Source organism: Centrocercus urophasianus, unplaced genomic scaffold, assembly GCF_019232065.1.
Source record: "Centrocercus urophasianus isolate 14NV4802_14NV808 unplaced genomic scaffold, USGS_Curo_1.0 seq_22, whole genome shotgun sequence".
Taxonomy (NCBI): Eukaryota; Metazoa; Chordata; class Aves; order Galliformes; family Phasianidae; genus Centrocercus; species Centrocercus urophasianus.
Genome location: NW_024884778.1, coordinates 17,621,793 through 17,640,775, shown reverse-complemented (window position 1 = coordinate 17,640,775; position 18,983 = coordinate 17,621,793). Strand labels below are relative to the sequence as shown.

The 18,983-nt window shown below is 44.8% G+C and overlaps 1 long non-coding RNA gene across 6 annotated transcripts in view; it reads left to right on the top strand.

Annotated features, from left to right (window-relative positions):
- Positions 1–2,210: 2,210 nt before the first annotated feature.
- LOC122162720 overlaps positions 2,211–18,983 on the top strand; it is a 100,469-nt gene continuing 83,696 nt past the window's right edge. For 5 of the 6 annotated variants that reach the window (XR_006169671.1, XR_006169673.1, XR_006169668.1 and 2 more), the window contains exons 1-2: positions 2,211–2,525; positions 7,254–7,362. This is a non-coding gene — a long non-coding RNA (uncharacterized LOC122162720). The remainder of the gene's footprint in view (positions 2,526–7,253; positions 7,363–18,983) is intronic. The other variant, XR_006169670.1, reaches the window with a different exon arrangement.

Below are 18,983 nucleotides of genomic sequence, written 5' to 3'. Positions count from 1 at the left end.
ACTTGACCTTGTTTAAAAGAACTCTAATTATTTGCATCCTTCTTATGGTCTGCTGCTGCCAGCAGCTTTCTCTCATGTTGCAGCTGTGAGTCATGCTGGCTTCTCCTAGGATATGTTCATCTGGGCAAGTATTGCCTGTCGTGTTCCATGAGTACACTCCCTTGATCAAACATCAGAATTTCTTTCAGCTGTGTTTATTTCTCTCTTTGACTGCACTTTTTCTCTGTCTCCATCCATCCGTCCACCATAATCCCACCAAACATGACCTACTGCTTGCTTTTTCTTGAAGCTAACACAGTCTGAAAATAGAGCTGCTTTCAATTTTGTGTAAGGCTAGACCTCTGAAAAATCTTCTCTTCCTCATATCTTCTCAGTAAGATTTTTTGGGATGTTTCAAGGGATGAATCTCAGTTGCGTTCATCTATTCCAAAACTCTGAGGCCTTGGCTTTGTCAGGACAGCCTGCACAAAACAGAATGCCAAAGGTTGTTATACTTACCAAGAGCTTCCTCCTCTGGACACAGCTATGCTTTGTGCTGTCAAAAAGTAAGGAGAAAAATACACCTGAGTATGGACACAGAAGTGCAGCACAACACACACTGTCTTTGTTTAAAAAATAAAACGACATTTTGCTGAAATAATTGTATCAGCACATGGGATTGGTGCCAGAGCAGCCCCATCAGTGAAGGATCACACCTCCTTGGAGCCCCAACCAGCAGAGCTGTGCTGGGAGAAATGCTTGTGCATCCGTCATCCGTCGTTGCCTTATTTTTCTCTTTAAGAGGGTTCTGCTGAAGGGAAGCAGGGAAGAGTGAGAGACCTGGAGTGAATTCCTCTGCTTCCCCCACAGGGTAGTCCCCATGGGAGAGGAGAGGTTGATAAATGGGATGTGAGTTTGAGATACTGGTTCCCTGACAAAAATGCAGCTTGGCTGAAGTGGTGTGAATCCAGGCTGCTTTTGTCTCTTTGGTATTACCTCAGGCACATTATTCTCATTACAGCTGGAGGGGAGCTACATGAGTTTGGTCCTTGATGGGAGAAGGGAAGCACTGTGAGGTCCCATCTCCCTTTAGCATCTCTGAAATGAAGCTGTACTTCAAGACTGCATTGGCTGTTTGACGCTTGGCAGTGTTCAGTTGACTTTCCTCAGTCACCTGCAAAATCACCTGGTGACCCAGTTTCCCACTGAAAAGGCATGTGCATTAAACTTGCTTTACTTACAGGTTAATTTTGTATATTCTATTTCAATATATTTATGGTCACCTAGTCCTATGCCTCCTTGCTTCTGCCATGAGTAACTCACAATCAGGAACCACGCTTGTGGGATCATGGATGTGGAACTGAAAGTATCAGCAAAGACATCTGTTTTTCACATCCTTTAACCTCACAAGCAAAACCATAGCGTTACCAAAGTCCCTGTAATTCTCTTTGGAATTTTACCTCTGATGCAAGCTTTAGCTCTGGAGCCTGTCAGTCAGGAGGCAGTTGTCCATGCCATCTTGAAAGGAGACATTTCCATGCTGCATCTCCCCAGATTAGCCCTGGAGCTTGAGGATCCTGCAGCCCTGGTTTCTTTGATACACCAAAGCGTTCTCCAAATCCTACCATTCTAGCACTTCAAATCTGATTAAGTGCTGTATAAGGTCAGTGTGTTCAACTTGTTATTTGGGTTTCCTGATGCAAAATTTGTATTCAGTTAGCCCTGGTTTGGATGCCTGTAAAATTCCTAACATGCAAATGTCCTACATTTGACAAAACTGGACTAGAAATCTCATTGGAGCAGCCTTTTGCATGCTGTCCCTGACTTTCCTTTCAAATAATCTGTCTTTATGATAGTCCTCTTGGGATTTGGGATTTTCTACTCCTGCCTCTCGCCAGAACAGGAGAAAAAAAAAGAAAAAAAAGAGGAATGCTGTAAAATGACAAATGTAAAAATGATTTGCAGAAATGGATTTTTATTCCCAATCTTCTGAACAGCTTTGTTTCAGATCAAAATTCAGGTCATTGCCCAGTGCCTGAGGTTTGTTATTTTTCATCTTTGCAATCCAGAGGATGATGGAACTAATACAAAGTGTTGCCAGTCTCTGTGTGGACATTACTTGGATCCATGAAAATGTGCTCAGTGTTTTCCAGGTGTGAAGAGCCAAAAGAAACCACCTTGGGATACCATGTGATGTTGTTTGCTTTGACCGAGGTTAACTAAAATGAAAGATCTCTCTGAACACAGACTGTTCAAAGCCATCCAAGTTTTTCACATGTGCATGTGAAAAAGGAAATGTGGTGTTTGCAAGGGTACAAGTTGAGCTTCAGCTTGTGTATTTGTATGTCCAGACAGAATTTCCCGAGTGAAATTGGTTTGGTTGTTTGAGCCCAGCTTTTAAAGGTAGGCAAACAGGGCGCTCATCTCACCAAGTACACAAATAGAGCTTTCTGGTGGAAACGGCACGCCTGGATGCTCCTTCCAGCCAGCCCTGCCTCTCAAGCAAAGCTTTCTCGTTCGGGTTTGGGAGAATTCCTGGCCTCCAGGTGAGTCCCTTCTTGTCTGCAGGGATCTTAGTTGCCACAGCAGCTTGAGGCCAAGGGAGCCCACGTGGTTTGCATCTGGATGGGGTGCAATTACTGATGAGAGTTGCTCAGCTGGATCAAAACTTCGGAGTTGCTTCTCTGTTTTTTCGCATGCAGCTGCAACTTTGTACTTTCAGTGGAGTTGTTGCATGGGGTTGTGGCAGTCAGAGTACTGCCCAGCAGGGATGGATGCATCTGCTGTGCTGTTCCACACCCTCTGACACCAGTTCTGGTCCTGCAAAGAGCTGCAAACTGTCAGCATCCCTGTGACCCATCATGAAGCATGATATAACTGTCATGCCAAAGCAGAGCTGCAATAGAAGGCCATTTCCCTGGAGGGCTGGGTCAGAATGCTTTTATTCCAGTAATTTTAACTTTTCATTCTAGTTTATTTTCTTGCTGCTGTTTCTTCAGTCCTTGATCAAATGCCTCTAGAGGCAAAGACTTGCAAAACTCCATCAACTGCTGACTAAAACCCTGTTTTTTTGACACGGGGGGTGTTGTGCTGTCTTCCCTCTTCCACTGACTCCTTGCTGATCCTGCTGCAACAAGCTGCATTGCACCTGCATCATTCTGCAGCAAGAAAAGTTCCTTTTGCTCTGTGTGCTTGAAGTTCATCCTGCCTAAAATAGAAATAGCTCAATTTTCCTTTTTGCATCTGCTTTCCCTGGGATGGTGCTGCGAAGTGCACTGGTGAGCAGCAGCACATTGCACAAATATCAGGCCAGCATGTTCAGGAGCTGGTCAACAACATCTCACACAATACCTGTGCAGTTTTCACAACCTTGTACTTAGGTCAACAGTGTTTGTTTTATCACGCAATAGCTTTTGGTTTAAGGGTAATAAGAGAATGGAAGGTAAAATAGTGGGACTTGCACTGCCTGCTGAGCACAGACTCAGTGTCAGTTATCTACAGCCCCAAGCAGAGGCTGATGTTATAAAGGTACAAGACATGCAGAGGTCAGACTGATGTGATTATGCATGGGAGCCCATTGGTCAGCTATGAAACAGCTCCATAGGTAATGTGAACTGAAACAGGGAAAAAGCTGAACCAGGATTGGAAGGCAAAGCAAGCCTTAGGCTTGATGTTCTCTCTGTCAGCTGCCAAAGGAGTTTTAAGTGGCAGTCACTGGGAATGAGATGGTGTTGCTCACCCTCTGCATGGTAGTTTGGTCCCACATGTGAGTGCAGCTTCCATGTTTGCTGTATAAGAACGAGTGAGCTCCTTCCTTACTGCTTGTGGTGGCCGAGTTCATCAGGTGAGACCACATCCTTGCCTCTTTATTAACACAGTGAGCATTTGCAACAGCACTATACCTTGCAGTTAGCTGCTATTCACAGGTGAACACCTGAGCACAGAGTACCCGTGGATGCTATGTTGTCCAAGTCCCAGTCCACTGCTCCACCTGTCCCTTCCCCAAGCAGAGGTACATCTCCTCACTGCCATCACTTACAGCACTGCTGACTCTCTCTCGCTCTGTGCTGTGCATGGCTCTGGGTTTGACGCAGCCTTGCTTACACAGATTGGTGCTGAAGGGTTGAAGGGCACTGAACACCTCCAGCCTCCCTGAGGGTGAACCTGATACTATTACATGGTGCCGAACCAGTTGCTGAAGCTGACACAAGACAAGGAGTCTAACCTAACTGCTGCTCCCTGCTGCAGGGCCTGTGGTGCACTGGGACTTGGTGACACTCACTTTATTTAATCCAGGACAAAATCCCTGCTACATACCGGCTCACCAGGTACTGTCTGTGCTCCGCCTGCCTTGACACAGGCAGCGTCCCTTGCATCTCCATGTAATGAAACAGAGCAGGAAGGACTAAAAGCAAGAGGAACCCAGCTCTGTGGTGACGGTGCTGTTGCAGCAGTAGCAGGGAGGTCTAGTTGGATTTGTTTTTTGGCTTTTGGATTAAAGAGGCAATAGGTTGTTGTTTGATCAGAAGCCATTGATTAGTGATGGCCTAACTCTGAATGTTTGCCTTGCTGGTTTAATACACCCTAAATGGCTCAACAGTCTTGGTACACAGTAGAAGAATATGCATTGTCTCTTCTCTTTCCCTTTCCCTTTTCCTCTCCCTTTTCCTTTCCTATTCCCGTTCTCTTTCCTTTTCCCTTCCCTCTACTGCTGGAAGAGTTTGGTTGTAGTCCTCTAGGGTCCTTACTTGCAATTGCTGCTTGAGATGAGAAAAGCAGCCCTTCAGCACACATCTTCAGCCTGCGTGGGTTAACGTAGCAGCTAAATCCAAGCAGTATCCTCCACTGTCAGTGCACTGTGGCACACTCTCAACTGTTCCTAGCTTTATTTTACAACCACAGTTTCTTCTAAACTTAGCAGAACATACACTTTGTCAGGACCCGTACCTGTGCCAAGTTTCAGGTTTCAAAGTATTGCCATTTTTGATCTATTCCCTGCTTCTTTCCTCCTGTGTGTCTCTCTCACACTCACACAGAGCACTTTCTTCTTACTGTAAAAAATTATATCTTTTCCACACATTTGTAACTTGAAACATCTGAAAGGGTTTAGCTCCAAGTTTATATTTAAAAGAAATAATGAAAGCCAACACTGGCAGAGAAAGCAGTGTGAAAACTCGCAGCTCAGAAAATTCAGGAATATTATGGGCATTTGCAGCAGAGGACTGAAATGAAAGTCCTTGCAGCCTTCCTTCGTAGGAAACTGTTTGCAATATTCAATAGGATTATCACTCTTGTGCAGAGTTGTGGTTCTTTTAGGGCAATGTAGTGTTCTCACAAAGCAAACAGAATTACTTGCTGGCAGCCCCGTTGGTCATTGTGATTCAGCATCTTCAAGAGTACTCGGAAGGCTGAAAATTCAAGTATTTGAAGATGGGAGAGCTGTGTTGTGATTTTCTGGCCTACGACATCTGGGCCTTTTTCACAGTAGTATCTGTAGGTCAGCAGCTTTTTGGACCACTTCATCATGCCTCTCTGAATTTTCCACGATTTCCTGATATTTGGGGGATTTTGCTCTTTTATCCACAGTTGGCTTGTGCTGCAGAAAGTATGAGCTCCGTAAGGCAGGATTAGGAAATAGGTCTTAGAGTAAGACATACATGTTCTGCTTAAGTTTTTTTCAGCTGTAATCCACAATGATGGGACCTGAGTGACAATCAAGTCCACATCAGGACCCAGAAACTCACAGAAATATTTCTCCTGCATGTCCCTGTTTGGCTCTGAAGATTTCAGACTTCCCAGATCACTTTCTGTGATGCTGTTAGGACTCATGCATCCTGAGGTACAGATTTATTGGTTTGTGCAAGTGTTATAGATGTTAAGTCGTTAATCCTGTTTATAACACCAGCTGCAATACGAGGAGGCTCTGAATCAAAGCTGCAAATTGGCCAGCCTCCTCTTTGGGGACATTCTTGCCTGTATCCAGATCCAAATGTGTTATGTCTGGCTTGAATATTTGTAATCAGGTGAACCAAATTCTTGGGTTGGAGCAGTGCTGGTATTTGTAAAACTGAAATTGGAGTAGGATCTGGATGGCTCTACTTTAAGCTTAATCCTGTTGTCTAAACAAGTTTCATCTGGGATGGAGGTAGACCTTCGGGACCAAACGGTAGGTTTGCTGCCCTGAAAGGGGTGCTTTAATATGTCATCTTTAGGCCTGGAAAGATTTGTTTGGGTGCAACCCATCTATTACACATGAGCATGAATGTTCCCGTGTACTTTCCATAAAAATCTTCCAGCCCAACCATTTGAGACACAGGCTCCGAAGGAACTCAGAAGATTAATTTACAGGGTTTTAGAGCCAGTGAGCTCAGACATACCACATCTCAATATGTCTTCAAATGGGGACGGTGTTTAAATGAGAGATTCCCTCCTTGGGAAGCTGCAGCCGAAGCTGTTCTTGAACAGGAGCTTTTGGTCATTTAAATACTCATCAACTTCAAAGCAATCTGTAGTTTTTTCTTCAGACCAGCCTTGTTTTTCTCAATTCCATACCATTTGCTGTTTTTGTGGGCACTGTATAAAGTAAAATCCAAGGTTGCTGTTGTTGTCACTGGAGACAAACTCCTAGAACTGGTTCCACGTAAAAGCCATGTAAACCTAGAGTAAGAAAATGTTCTTTCATTTACCACAATTACACAGAGTTGCATTTAAAGGCCTAAGCATTAATGTGCTCCATGCACAGCATGCAGCTCCTCTGGGAATCCAGTGAAACACTGCATGTTTTTATTTCCAAGTTTTACTTCTTCAGGACATGCCAGATGGGACACAGGAGGCTCTTTTGCGGCTCGGTGTCCATAAATGGCCTCATTTGATTTCTCTGCCAGTTGACATCTACCTCTTGCTAATTACGTGCCAATTAGAAGTTGATCAGTCACTCAGGTTGGTTTCTTTGCCGTGCAGGTGGCAGTGCCAGGTGAAGGGCACGTAACGTGCCAGGGGCCTCTCGCCCCACGCCAGCCATCCTTGGTCACCGTGCCCACCGCACAGCTCTATTTCTATTCATTAAATAGACTTAATAAATAAATAGCACCTTCCAAATGCATAGGCGGTTTGTCTAGCACAGTGTTGGCTGTTCCAAGCAAGCTCTGAAGTTGAAACAGTCTGTTCAGCTTGGCCAGGATTTATCATTAGAGCCGCATGGGCTAGAAAGCATGTTTGTGGCCGGCATGCCAGCTTGCCTGAATAGCCCACAGTGTAATCTCCCTCTTTCCTAGGTGGGAGGAGCTGCCAAAAATAGCAAGCCAAGAATGTGTCCATGTTATTTCTGGGATGGCACCAGGAGATGACATCAGAGAAGAGAAAAAAGCAAGCAGTGTGAGAGGGGTAGGCCTCACAGTGATGTTTTGGTTTGCAGGCTGCCCTGAGGGCTCTGGTCTGCGTTGCAGGTGCGTGCATGGCGGGGAGGCTTTCCCCAGGTGTTCGAGCTACAGGACTGTGGCCTCTGCTCTCTGGTGGGGAACCTCCCTTGGCCCAGCTTGGCAGAGTCTGGCTTCATTGTCCCACGGAGCAGTAAGCTCCCTAAGAGCTGCAAGGCGTGCGCGGAGTGAAGCAGACTGCACAAATGAGCTCCAGCTGAATCTTCCCTCACAGGAGCCTATGAATGAAGCTGCGGCCTCACTGGAAAGAGCCATTGGTGCTGTAGGATATGTTATAACCTCAGGCAACTGTGTGGGAGCCTGGGGATGGGGACGCTGAGCACACCCGTAGTGCTGCTGCCATGTGAGGCTGGCACAGATGCGCCTTGTGATGGAAGGCTTCTGCTGGCTGCTGGCCAGTGACAGAAACAAAATGACTAGCCAGGCTGAGTTGGTCCCACACATCTTACCATGATTAACGCAGGGATATAGGGAAAGCAAGGTGTTTTCGATGCAGAGGGAGGTGACAGTGGGGAGGGAGGAACTGCTGCATTACAGTCTAGGAGCAAGCGCCATGAATGAGTGGAAAATCAGGCTTCACTGGAGTTGCTGCTGAATTGTACACATTGTTAAGCAGGACGGATTTGTGGGGGTATGTCATCTGCATCACTGGAGACATGAAAACCTCCTCTGTGCACTGACGAAAGATCTGTCTCCCTCCAACACGGGCTGCAGGCCAGCTCTCCGGCCTGTGATGGAGCTAATGGGGCATCCAAGTCCTGGGTCCAGTGGCACTGGCCTCATAAGGGCCTATTTAGCAGCCGGTCTCAGCTCCCAATAGCTATTTGTTTGCTGCCTGCAGTTCCATTCACCATTATCCGTATTTAATAGTGCGTCATGCCACAATGAAGAGGCTACTGAGTGTGAGTCCTGGGGATGAATAAATTACTGTGTTGTCTGCTGTGGGACAGCCGCAAAGGAAGAGCTCAGTTGCAGCCCTGGTCCCCCTTTTTCTTCTCTAATATTTGTTGTGTTCCCAAAGTTGGTCGATGGACTGTGTCAAGCGGCGGATTGAAAGTCCTGAGTGGCCATCAAGATTTAGCAATGCAGGCATAAAAAGGAAACGCGTGTTCAAATTTGACTATGTTAATTAATGACATCACGCTGACATCCAGGCAAGAAACTTTACACCACCAACGCTGTGGTGGGAGAGCCCTCCTGCTCTACCAGGCTTGGAGACTCATCTGAGGAGGCAGCCATTGGAGAGTGGGGATGGAGAAAAAGTAAAAGGGGGACATGAAGGCTTCAAGAGGTAAAACCACCTTATTCAAGACCGAAGACAGCAAGCAGGCCTGAGAGTAGAAGTTAAACATCGTCATTCTGAGTCCTAAGTAAAAATATCTTGGGCAATTAATATACTTTATGTATCACTGTAATTGAGGAGGTCAGCATTTGACACCAATCCTGCAAAAATTGGTCATGGCTGCAGAAGGAGCTGAGCTCAGTGGTGTCTCCTGCCTGAAAAAGTTATTTTCACCCATCATTCACTTCTTCTTCCCTTAAAAACTCAGAAATAGCAACATATCTTGTTTGGACACTTACAAAACAAAGCCTTCAGTCCTTCTTATCTGAAGTAACATTACAGTTCAAAATATGCTTGACCTTTACTTCTCACTGTTTAAAATGACTCAAGCAATGTAGTTGGTCTGAAAGAGAATTTATTTTGAAGAGAGCTCTACTGATTACTGGATTTTCTTGAAGATCTCCTGGAAATTGCAGCCAGTATTTCCCAGATTAAAATTATACATGTTAAAGGCACCAACCAACACATTCCAGAGGAATACTATTGTTTGTTTTTAACTTGTCCTTTGGTTTGGCATTTAAAAGATCACGTATAGATGTGGAGATCATTTCAGCAACTTGAAAACAATGAGGCAACTTTACAATAGCACAGAATGGCTTATTGCAGTGAAAAAGCATCACAATCATAAACCTGTAACTGGGCCATCTGCCAGTTATTGGAATAGAAGAGTTTCAAGGCAGAATGTGTCCTGCTTATTAAGATCCGCAAAATTGTTTGGTTAACCTATTGCAGTCACTCCTATTTATGGCATGCAGATGAAATCTCTGTAGGTGACCCAGCAAAATGTTTCTGTAGTTTTTTGGGAACTTTTTTCTGAACGACACAATGGAACAGCTGCACTATGCAAAACACAGCATTGCGCCTGGGCACAGCCTTGAAAAGCCACACTGTTCTTCTTTGGTGCTGCAAATGCTAGACAGTATTTATTCTCCATAGTTTGAGAGCTGAGAACGACAGACTCGTCAGTACACAGGACCCCAAACTGAGAAGAGAGAATATGGGAGATTGAAGGCAAGAGAGAATATGGGAGATTGAGAGCAAGGAGGGCTGCCCGACCTTCTTGGATGTCTGCTAACAAGATCTACTCACCCAGATCTCTTCTGTCAGTAGAAGCATTTAAATGCTGCTTACAATGGGATGGCACAGTGCTCTGAAAATTCTTATTGGGAAGTTTTAACTGAGGATAAGAAGTGATTTATCAAAAGTTAGAGCAAGGAAAAACTTTGTGGATCAAGCTGCAAGGTGATAGACTTCTACCGTTATACTCGTTATCCCTTTAGTTCCATTTTGTTATAAAGCCTTCGTGTAAAATCCCCACACAAGGGAAATAGATAACAGCTCATGAAACTCCTAGTCTGCCGTATAACATTTCAATCCTGGCCAAAAAGGCAAATATTACTGTAACTTATTTTTTCCAGTTGCAGATCCTCTCCTGTAGGACGATTGGAAAGTTGGCCAGCTGTACATGTGGGGTGTGCAGGCATAGGGAGCTTTCTGTGCAAGGCTTCACCAGAGCTGGGATTCAGATCTCCTTTTCTACTTGGTGCCATTGAATATGAGTTTGTAACTTCTTTCAGATAAACTGACAGTATTGCAATGTGAGCATGACAGCTCTGTTTAAAGGCAGCTCACCAATCCTTTGACCCTTCAGGAAAGCATCTTGCATCAGAAATTTCATACTGAGTGAACAGGAGCTGCTAGAAATAACCAAATAAATACCCTCCGTACCTGTATTTGGGCCTGAAAGTGCTGCTTAGTGTGTTTTTCTTACCAGAGCTCTGTTTTTTCAGTGCAAGACTGCTGCTCTGTCCAGATGGCTTGCCTTGTAGGGAAGAGTGGGCTGTCCTATTGTACCATACTTCTAAGCCTCAGCAGTGCGCTGGTGACTTGTGTTGAGGATTTAAGGTTGATGGTTTGATCCATAAGCACAGAAGAAAAACCTTCTGTATACTCTGTACCTCCAGGGCTAGTGAAGGCCCTTCTTACAGGAGGTGGCACATGCACTCATCGGGACAGCTTTTATCCTGACAGGCTGCTGCTGATTTAGCTCTGCGGTGCTGGGATGAGGCTTCTGGAGAGGAAGATAAAGCTCTGTATGCTTATGCTTAGGCAGCTGACAGAGGATTTTCTGGCTAAGGGCTCTAATCTTTCAACACACCCTCACCAGTGAGGTAACCAGGAGATCAAAGGCCACACAAGCTGACCTTATCTCTGCAGCTGATCCATTTCAGTTCAGGCTAAGGGTGACCACTTTGCTGCATCAGATTTTATCCTTTGCCTATGGGGTCAGGCCCATTCAGCTAAAAAAAACCCTTTTCATCACTTCCCTGGACTTTCTCCCCTTCAGGTATGCCCTAAAATGCTGTTGATTGAAACTTCTTCTGTCCTCTTATCCCAAAGCCCTCACTCAAGGCAAACTCTCTCCGACTCCATGGGAGTTTTCCCCGCATAAGAACTGATTCAGGACACAGTGATGTGGTGATGATGTAAGGCACAACCTGTTTATTTTATGCACTGTTTAGATTACGACTGGAATGGGAAGCTACGTGAGTTGTTGCAGGGCATTGCTCACATTTCTCGCAGAGCTGGAGATGTTCAAGGTGGGGCTGGTGCTGGTGGCAGTGCCCGGAGCTGATGTCAGAGGAGAACAGACACACAGAGTATCACGTCAACCCCTCATTGTATGGGGAGGCATAACGAGGGATGTGGTACATTAACAATAATGATATATGCTCATAGGAAGCGTCGGGCCTGGCACTCCTTCCTCTGTGTGGATGAAGGATGAGATAAAGACAATTGCGGCAGACGCGGAGTTTGCTGGAGGAAGAGCTTTTAGGCTTTGAAACATATCAGACTAAAACATTTGTCCACTTTCTTATCCCACAGTCATTCAGAACGACGTTACTTTGTTTGCTTCCCATTACTGGAGTTATGGGGAGAGTTTATCTGTGCACTGCTCACATTGATTTCCTTCTTCCTAGGGAAGGAGGATTGAAAGACAAGAAATCCCTTAGCAGAAGGAATCAGTGGAAATGGGAGTCCAGAAGGTTTCTTAGTGTAAGCAAATGTTTTAGTGAGATTGTAAGTAATAAAGTAGAAATAATAATATACTAGTAATAATGAAATACTAGGTTTTTTTCTCAATACCTTTTTTAGTTTAATTCTAGTCTCATTTTTTTAAAATTATTTTGTTAGTTCTAATTTTAAAAAATACAGCAAATGGGAAACCAAAAGGGAGCTCATAGATATTTCTTCTTTTTTCTGTCCGTAAGACTCTTCACCCATACCCCTAAACACTGACCTGCTCTCAGGTTTGTTACCCTGCCTGCCGAGGCTGAGGACTGCTGCTCTTGTTCATCATTAACAGTGCAGCTGAAACACTGCATACCACCTGGATCTCGTAAATAAACCTAACTGCATATTCCAGCAGAAGCAGAAAATTGTTGGAGAGACCTAAGAAAAGGACAGAAAATATATTTGACAGCAGTAAAGAGCATGCAGGAAAATGGCAGTCATGCAGCTGTCTTGCACTGTTGCCTGCTCCTGAGTTTGCTTCAGTGTGAAAAGCAGCTCTTCAGTAATGCAGCTTCAAATGCAAAACAAGTGCATAGGAGCAATAAAACTCATGTCATGACCCCTTTGGGTAAAGCTCATTTGGATGAGGTTCTATGGGAGTAGAGGTTTTAGGACTCCTCTCTGTGGCCTTCCTTGCAGTTATGTTTATATCCTTTCTCAACATTTCTGGTGTTAACAAGTGTATCTTTGATGAGTGTCCAAAGTTCATATCCGCTCTTGTGTTTAACCTTCACATGCAGTGGCTGAGGTCAGGCAGCTAATTACGTGCGCACCAGCTGCTGAGCACGTAGGCAGATCCTTTTTGTTTTACTAGGTAACTGATCAGAAGCAGCAGGCCAGCCCATAATGATGTGGCAGCCCTTGACACCAAGGAGTCATCAGGATTTGTGCTTGCGCATTGCAAAACACTCTGGTGGACTGGTGGACAATTGAGACTGTTACCATAAGTCAATGCATGGAAACTGTATGGTGTAGCAGGTGGAAAGCATACTCAAGGTATTGTTATGAGACACAGACCCAGGTTCCATCTTGTGATCTGTCACAGCTTTGCTACTCTTGTGGAAATAGTACAGCAGCAGTGGATGTGGATCTGCAATGGTGTGATGTCTGTGAGGGAGGAGGGCACAGCGGCTGTTGGCCACTTGAGGTGTTTCATCCAGAAGATGAAGTGAACCAGCGTGCTGTGCAGGGTGGTTGTGATGTCCCGGTATATTTGGTCTGTATCAGGAGACAGTTTTCTTTTAAGGCACAGGAGACCTCAGTCCTGCAGCACCTAACTGGAAGATGTGTGTCTAAGGTGAAGGCTATAGCACATGCATTGGTTTAGATTGTTTGGGTAGGCCTGTTTTGGACATCAAAACCAGAATGATTTTTCCCAGTTTCCAGACCTATATGTTGCCTTATAGCACACTGAAACTTTGGAAGATGGAGCTTCACACACCTTTCAAACTCTTTATCTGCACATTTTACATGGATGTTTTGCTCTGCATTAGTATCTCAGACACTATATTTCGTGCTAACGAGTTCCAGTACGTACGGAAAGGAGCAGAACAGAACTGAATGAAGTGTCAAAGGAATAATTATTTTCACACGTGAGCAGCATACTGGTAAGGACAAGTTCTGCTCGACCTTATCAGTCTCTGGAGCAGGAAATATTTTTGTGTATCACCACGAGAAGCTGAGCTCCAAGAGGTTGTGTGTAGATTTCTGAGCTTCCTAGGGAATGGCACCTGCTTGCAGTGCAAAGCAGAGGGGAACAGGAAGGCATCAGGAAATCCAAGGGTGTTCTTTGCTTGGGTTGGCCTCTGGCTTCAGGGACAGCTGGGCAGTAGACACCAGTTTGGTATAATATCATTTTTTTCTCTCCACAACTGGAAAAGAAAACAAAGTTATGCTGTAGTCAAGTAGAGAATTCTTGACTGGTCCAAACAGAAAAATACACCTTCTGCTGCTGGCAGATAACACTGTGAATATTTGCTTTGGCTAATAAACACAGAGAAGTTGTTAAATGATTTACCCGCTCTGTGTACGCAGCATTTGTTGCTAAGCTCTCCAATACTTAAGCATCCAGCTCTCCTCTGCAAGGCTCATAGAGTGTTTTGATGGCTCCCATGCAATGTATCCCACCAGACTTTTTGATGAGAGGCAGAATGGAAGTGTCAAACATCCCAGCTCCAAGACTGGGCTTGGGTACTTTCGGCTCCACTGCTCATGGCAACGGGTGCTGCTGGTAGGAACTGGGAGGGCCATTGCTGGGCTTGGCAGAACAGCTTTGCAGAGGGACTGCTGGTTACTCTGCTGGCTGCAGGATAGATTAAGTGCCTTTGGAAAGGTGGTTTATTATGTCTGGCATCTAATTTTGCTTGTTTGTTTGTTTTTAAGCAAATGGCATTATGCAACTAATAAATTTCAGGTTATGCCCTTCAACCTTAGTAGAAACTTGTTGGCAAGAGAAAATTATTGTCAAATGTATGTCCTAAGAAAGATCAAAAAAGCGAACAGAAGTCCAGCCAGTCATTTTCTTTGGTTTTAAAGATGATTCAAAGCTCTATTTAGCAGTCCATTAAACAGAGCTTTAGGGTTTTGATGAAGTTGGGGTTTTTACCTTGGTTTCAGAAGCCGTACCCTGAGGGGTGACCAGAGGGCTGGATTTGTGAGACAAGCTGCTCTGAATCACCACCTCCAGCACATAGTATCATATGAGCGTGGTAGGGATTGCTGCTGGTGTTTGACTCATTCAATCTCATGCACGAATCAGAGGTGATTCGTGCATCACCTCTTGATGCTCCGCTGAGGTAGGATTTTCCAAGATAATCCACTGCACCACACGCTGCAAGGGATGGGTTTGCTGTCTGTGTGTGACACAGCATCCTGAGGGCACTGAATAAAAAGCCCGGAGAGATGAAAATGTTCTTTATATTAGAAAGCTTATGAGGGGCACCTGTGGGACAGTCCACAGGTGGATGTCCTTAGGATATCCTTAGGATATCCTGATGAACTGATTTTCATAGGATGTCCTGATGAACTGATTTTCATATTTGGCCTCCAAAAAAATCTATTAGTTGATGTCATAAGGATTATTCTCCAGTTTGTATCAATCCCTCAAAATGTAAATAATTTCCCACATTCAGCACCCCTCACTCTTTAAACTGGGTCTGGAAACTAAATGGCAAAGCACATTATAGATGTTTTTGCTTTTCGTATGAATGTTCTGTTTGTATGAATGTACTGTTCCACCTTCTTTGCAACCTTTCACACCTTTCCATCATCATTCCAACTGCAGTGTTTCTACTGTGTGATTTTCTCTAAGGAAGTGAAATGCGTGTGTTCAGATTGCCTCCAAATCTGAACTCGGTGTTGCATGCTTTGTACGATGCATTGAAAAACCATGTTGAGTCTGCACTGCAAGCTGTGAGTCCATCCATGACCACCAAAATATGGAATATGCTATACTAGGGCCTCTGTAATTATTCAACATGAAATGATTTTCTAAATTTCCTGTGAACTGGCTGCAGCTGATTATTTGCAAAGGTATCAATTGAAACAGGTTCTTACTATGCAGAGAAATGTCAAGCAACAAATTCATTCTAAGACTTGTTGAGGTGCATTTGAGCATTTCCCAACAAGTGGAAACGTAACACCTCTGGTAGTTTCCAGGTAGAAAGTAATTCATGTTGTAGTTATTTTGGTGGTTGATCCCTTTGTCAGTGAACGTTTCACACCAGTCGTATATTTGATGTGATTTTAGAGTACTCTGAGATACTCTAGGCCTGCATGCCTTTCTTACAAGGATCATAAAGAACTGTACAAATCCTGACTGCATCTTACATTTCCCTTTCCACCAAGGAGGTTTGTATAAGCAGCTGGTTCACATTTACAATCACAGAACAGAATCAGAGAATGGTTTGGGTTGGAAGGGACCATTAAGATCATGTAGTTCCAACCCCCTGCTATAGGCAGGGACATCTCCTTCTAGACCAGGTTGCTCACAGCCCCATCCAGCCTGGCCTTGAACACCTCCAGGCAGGGATCACCTACAGCCTCCCTGAGCAACCTGTTCTGGGGGCATCAAGATCAATCCAGACCTTCGATATCCTCACCTACTGTGTTCTCTCTTAATGTCTTACAGTGCTTCAGGCTTTCTTTACATACACAGTGAGAAGGAAACATTTTGATGTATCCCACAGTTGCCTAGAAAGAGGAATGTCCACAGTCTGTGGAACTGACTGATAAGAATTATTTTGAGAGGTTTCAATGTGAGCTGGGTCTCTGATCTTACGGAGATGTCAACCCTTACACCAGTTGAAAGCTCAGGGTGGAGAAGTTTGCAAACACCTGATTATATTGTTTGTGCCCAAATTGGAGCCTGAGGTCTTAAAAATATCATGAGAATGAAAAAAGCAGTAGAGGGAGGAAGAAAACACAAGTGGAGGGAAATACAACCAGGGCTTTTATCTGTGGGGTTTTACCATGGTCTCCGCACGGGCCAGGCTGCTGTCCATGCTCCGGCCGCCTCCCCACCATGTTACAGAGGTCTTTGCTCTCTAGCAGCTGTCATCAGTACCACATTACTATTTCATAAATAAACAGTCTCTGCAAACCGTGTTGGCTCTTTGGAGGATATTTATTCAGATTCTCTGCTCGCCATAAGCTTGTTTGAGTGTGGTAATTCTCAGAAGATCTACAGAGGAATTTTAACTTGCAGAGGCTGGAATAGAAGTGACCATCTCATGGCAGCATTCACCTTTGCCCTTTGAATTCTGGATCACTCTCTACTTCCCTTTGGGTTTTGAATGTGTTCCCAGAGCAATGTGCTTCAAGACCCCACGAGAGCATCGCACTTCACTGTTTCCTTCTGTGCACTATTAGGCTGCAAATAGAGCTTTGCAGCTTTGAAATAGGCTCTCATTAGCTGTAATTAAATCTTTAAATTCTCCTTCAGGCTTGGATAAGGCACAAGACCCACTCATACCCCAAATTTTTCTTTTTTTTTTTAAGTTTTATTTGTCTCACACTTAACTAATTACTGAATGCAATGATGTTTCCAAAGCAGCCACAAATAAGAGTGTGTTAATGGGGCATGTGTTAATCTGGCAAACTGTTATATTGGCTACACAATCTCTTATTTAACATGAATCACTCTATAAAATGCCTCGGCAGCACAGCTTCTTATTCATTATTGGTTAGTTTCATGATATCCGAGAGGTGGGATTTCAGTTAACAGATAATTGAGATCATAAACCAAAATATTTTCAGTGAGATGACATGAAACATGAGATGTTCAGGTTCAGAGCCTGCACTGCCCCTGTGCTTGTCAGCCCTCAGCAAGGATGAGTGAGGTCTGAAGGCATGTATGTCATTCCTTGGGTCTTGACTCCAAAGTTGAGTCTCAGAGTACAGAGGACAGGTTGTTGGTACCTATTCCCCTCTGTATGTTTGCTACACTTGCAAGCCACTATTAGTATAGTATTCACAAGCAATATCTCTCTGCTTTTGACATGTCTGTTGAATGGGCAGCTTTGCTATGCCCAAGTGAGAAACTGTAGCTAGTCACAGTGCACAGACCCAGTTTCCAGCATCATCCCAGCATCTAGTCATATACACATGACTTGAATGGGCTTTCACGTTCTGTGCTGACTTACTGAAAGATTTCCCCAAGCACTCTCAGGTTTACAGAGATCTGGGAAAGGGCAGAGATGTCCTAAGTAAGTGCTGTCAACAACTGATCCATCATTCCAAATCTTTTTCTTGACAAACAGTGAAAATCAACTTCCTCGGGATGACTCATTCCTTCTGGTAATCCTAATTAGTACTTTCATTATTGAAGAGATTATGGTAGTGGCTGCTCACTGTGCAGATATTTCAGCAGAGATGTACCTTCATCCTTCTTCTTCCTCACTTAATCCTAATGACCTCACCGAGCCTTGGATTGGTCATGTTACCAATTTTCAAACAAGAAATAAGCTTTTTGATTCATTTTCTTGAGAAGCTTACCTTAAAGATCATCATGAGTGCCATCACATGGCATGTAGGGGACAGCCAGTAGGTCAGGCCCAGGAAGGCACTACTGAAGGACACCAGGTTGGATCAATGAGCTGAAGTCAATGGCATGAAGTTCAACAAGACCAGGTGCAGAGTCCTGTACTTTGGCCACCACAACTCCAGGCAACACTGCAGGCTTTGGACAGAGTGTCTGAAAAACTGTGTGGAGGAAAAGGTCCTATGAGTGTTGGTCAACTCTTAGCTGATCACAAGCCAGTAGTGTGCCCAGGCAGTCAAGAAGGCCAAGAATATCCTGGCTTGTATCAGAAACACCTTTCTGTTCAGCTCTGCTGAGGCCACACCTCAAGTGCTGTGTTCAGTTTTGGGTCCCTGATTACAAGGAAGACATTGAAGCCCTGAAGCATGTTCAGAGAAGGGCAATGAAGCTGGTGAAGGGTCTGTAGCACAGGTCTTATGAGGAGTGGCTGAGGGAACTGGAGGAGGCTCGGGGGTGAACTTCACAGAATCACAGAATGGTAGGGGTTGGAAGGGACCTCCAGAGATCATCGAGTCCAACCCCCTGCCAAAGCAGGTTCCCTACAGCAGGTCGCACAGGTCGGCATCCAGGCAGGTCTTGAACATCTCCAGAGAAGGAGACTCCACCACCTCCCTGGGCAGCCTGTTCCAGTGCTCCGTCACCTCACCTAAAGAAGTTCTTGTGCACGTTGGTGCAGAACTTCCTGTGCTGCAGTTTCCGGCCGTTTCCCCTTGTCCTGTCTCCACTCACCACTGAAAACAGTCTGGCCTCGCCATTCTGCCCCCCACACCTCAGATATTTATAGACCTGGATCAGGTCCCCTCTCAGCCTTCTTTTCTCAAGGCTGAACAGACCCAGTTCACTCAGCCTTTCCTCATAGGAGAGATGCTCCAGGCCCTTCACCATCTTTGTGGCCCTCCACTGGACTCTTTCCAAGAGAACTTATCTTTCTCTGCAGTTCCTTGAAAGGAGGTTGTGGTGAAGTGGGAATTGGTCTCTTCTCCTGTGTAATTAGCGATGGGACAAGAGGGAATGGCCTTGAGTTGCCCTGAGGGAGGTTAAGGTTGGATATTATTTCTTCTGAGAGAGAGTGGTCAGGCATTGGAACAGGTTCCCAAGGCGGTGGTGGAGT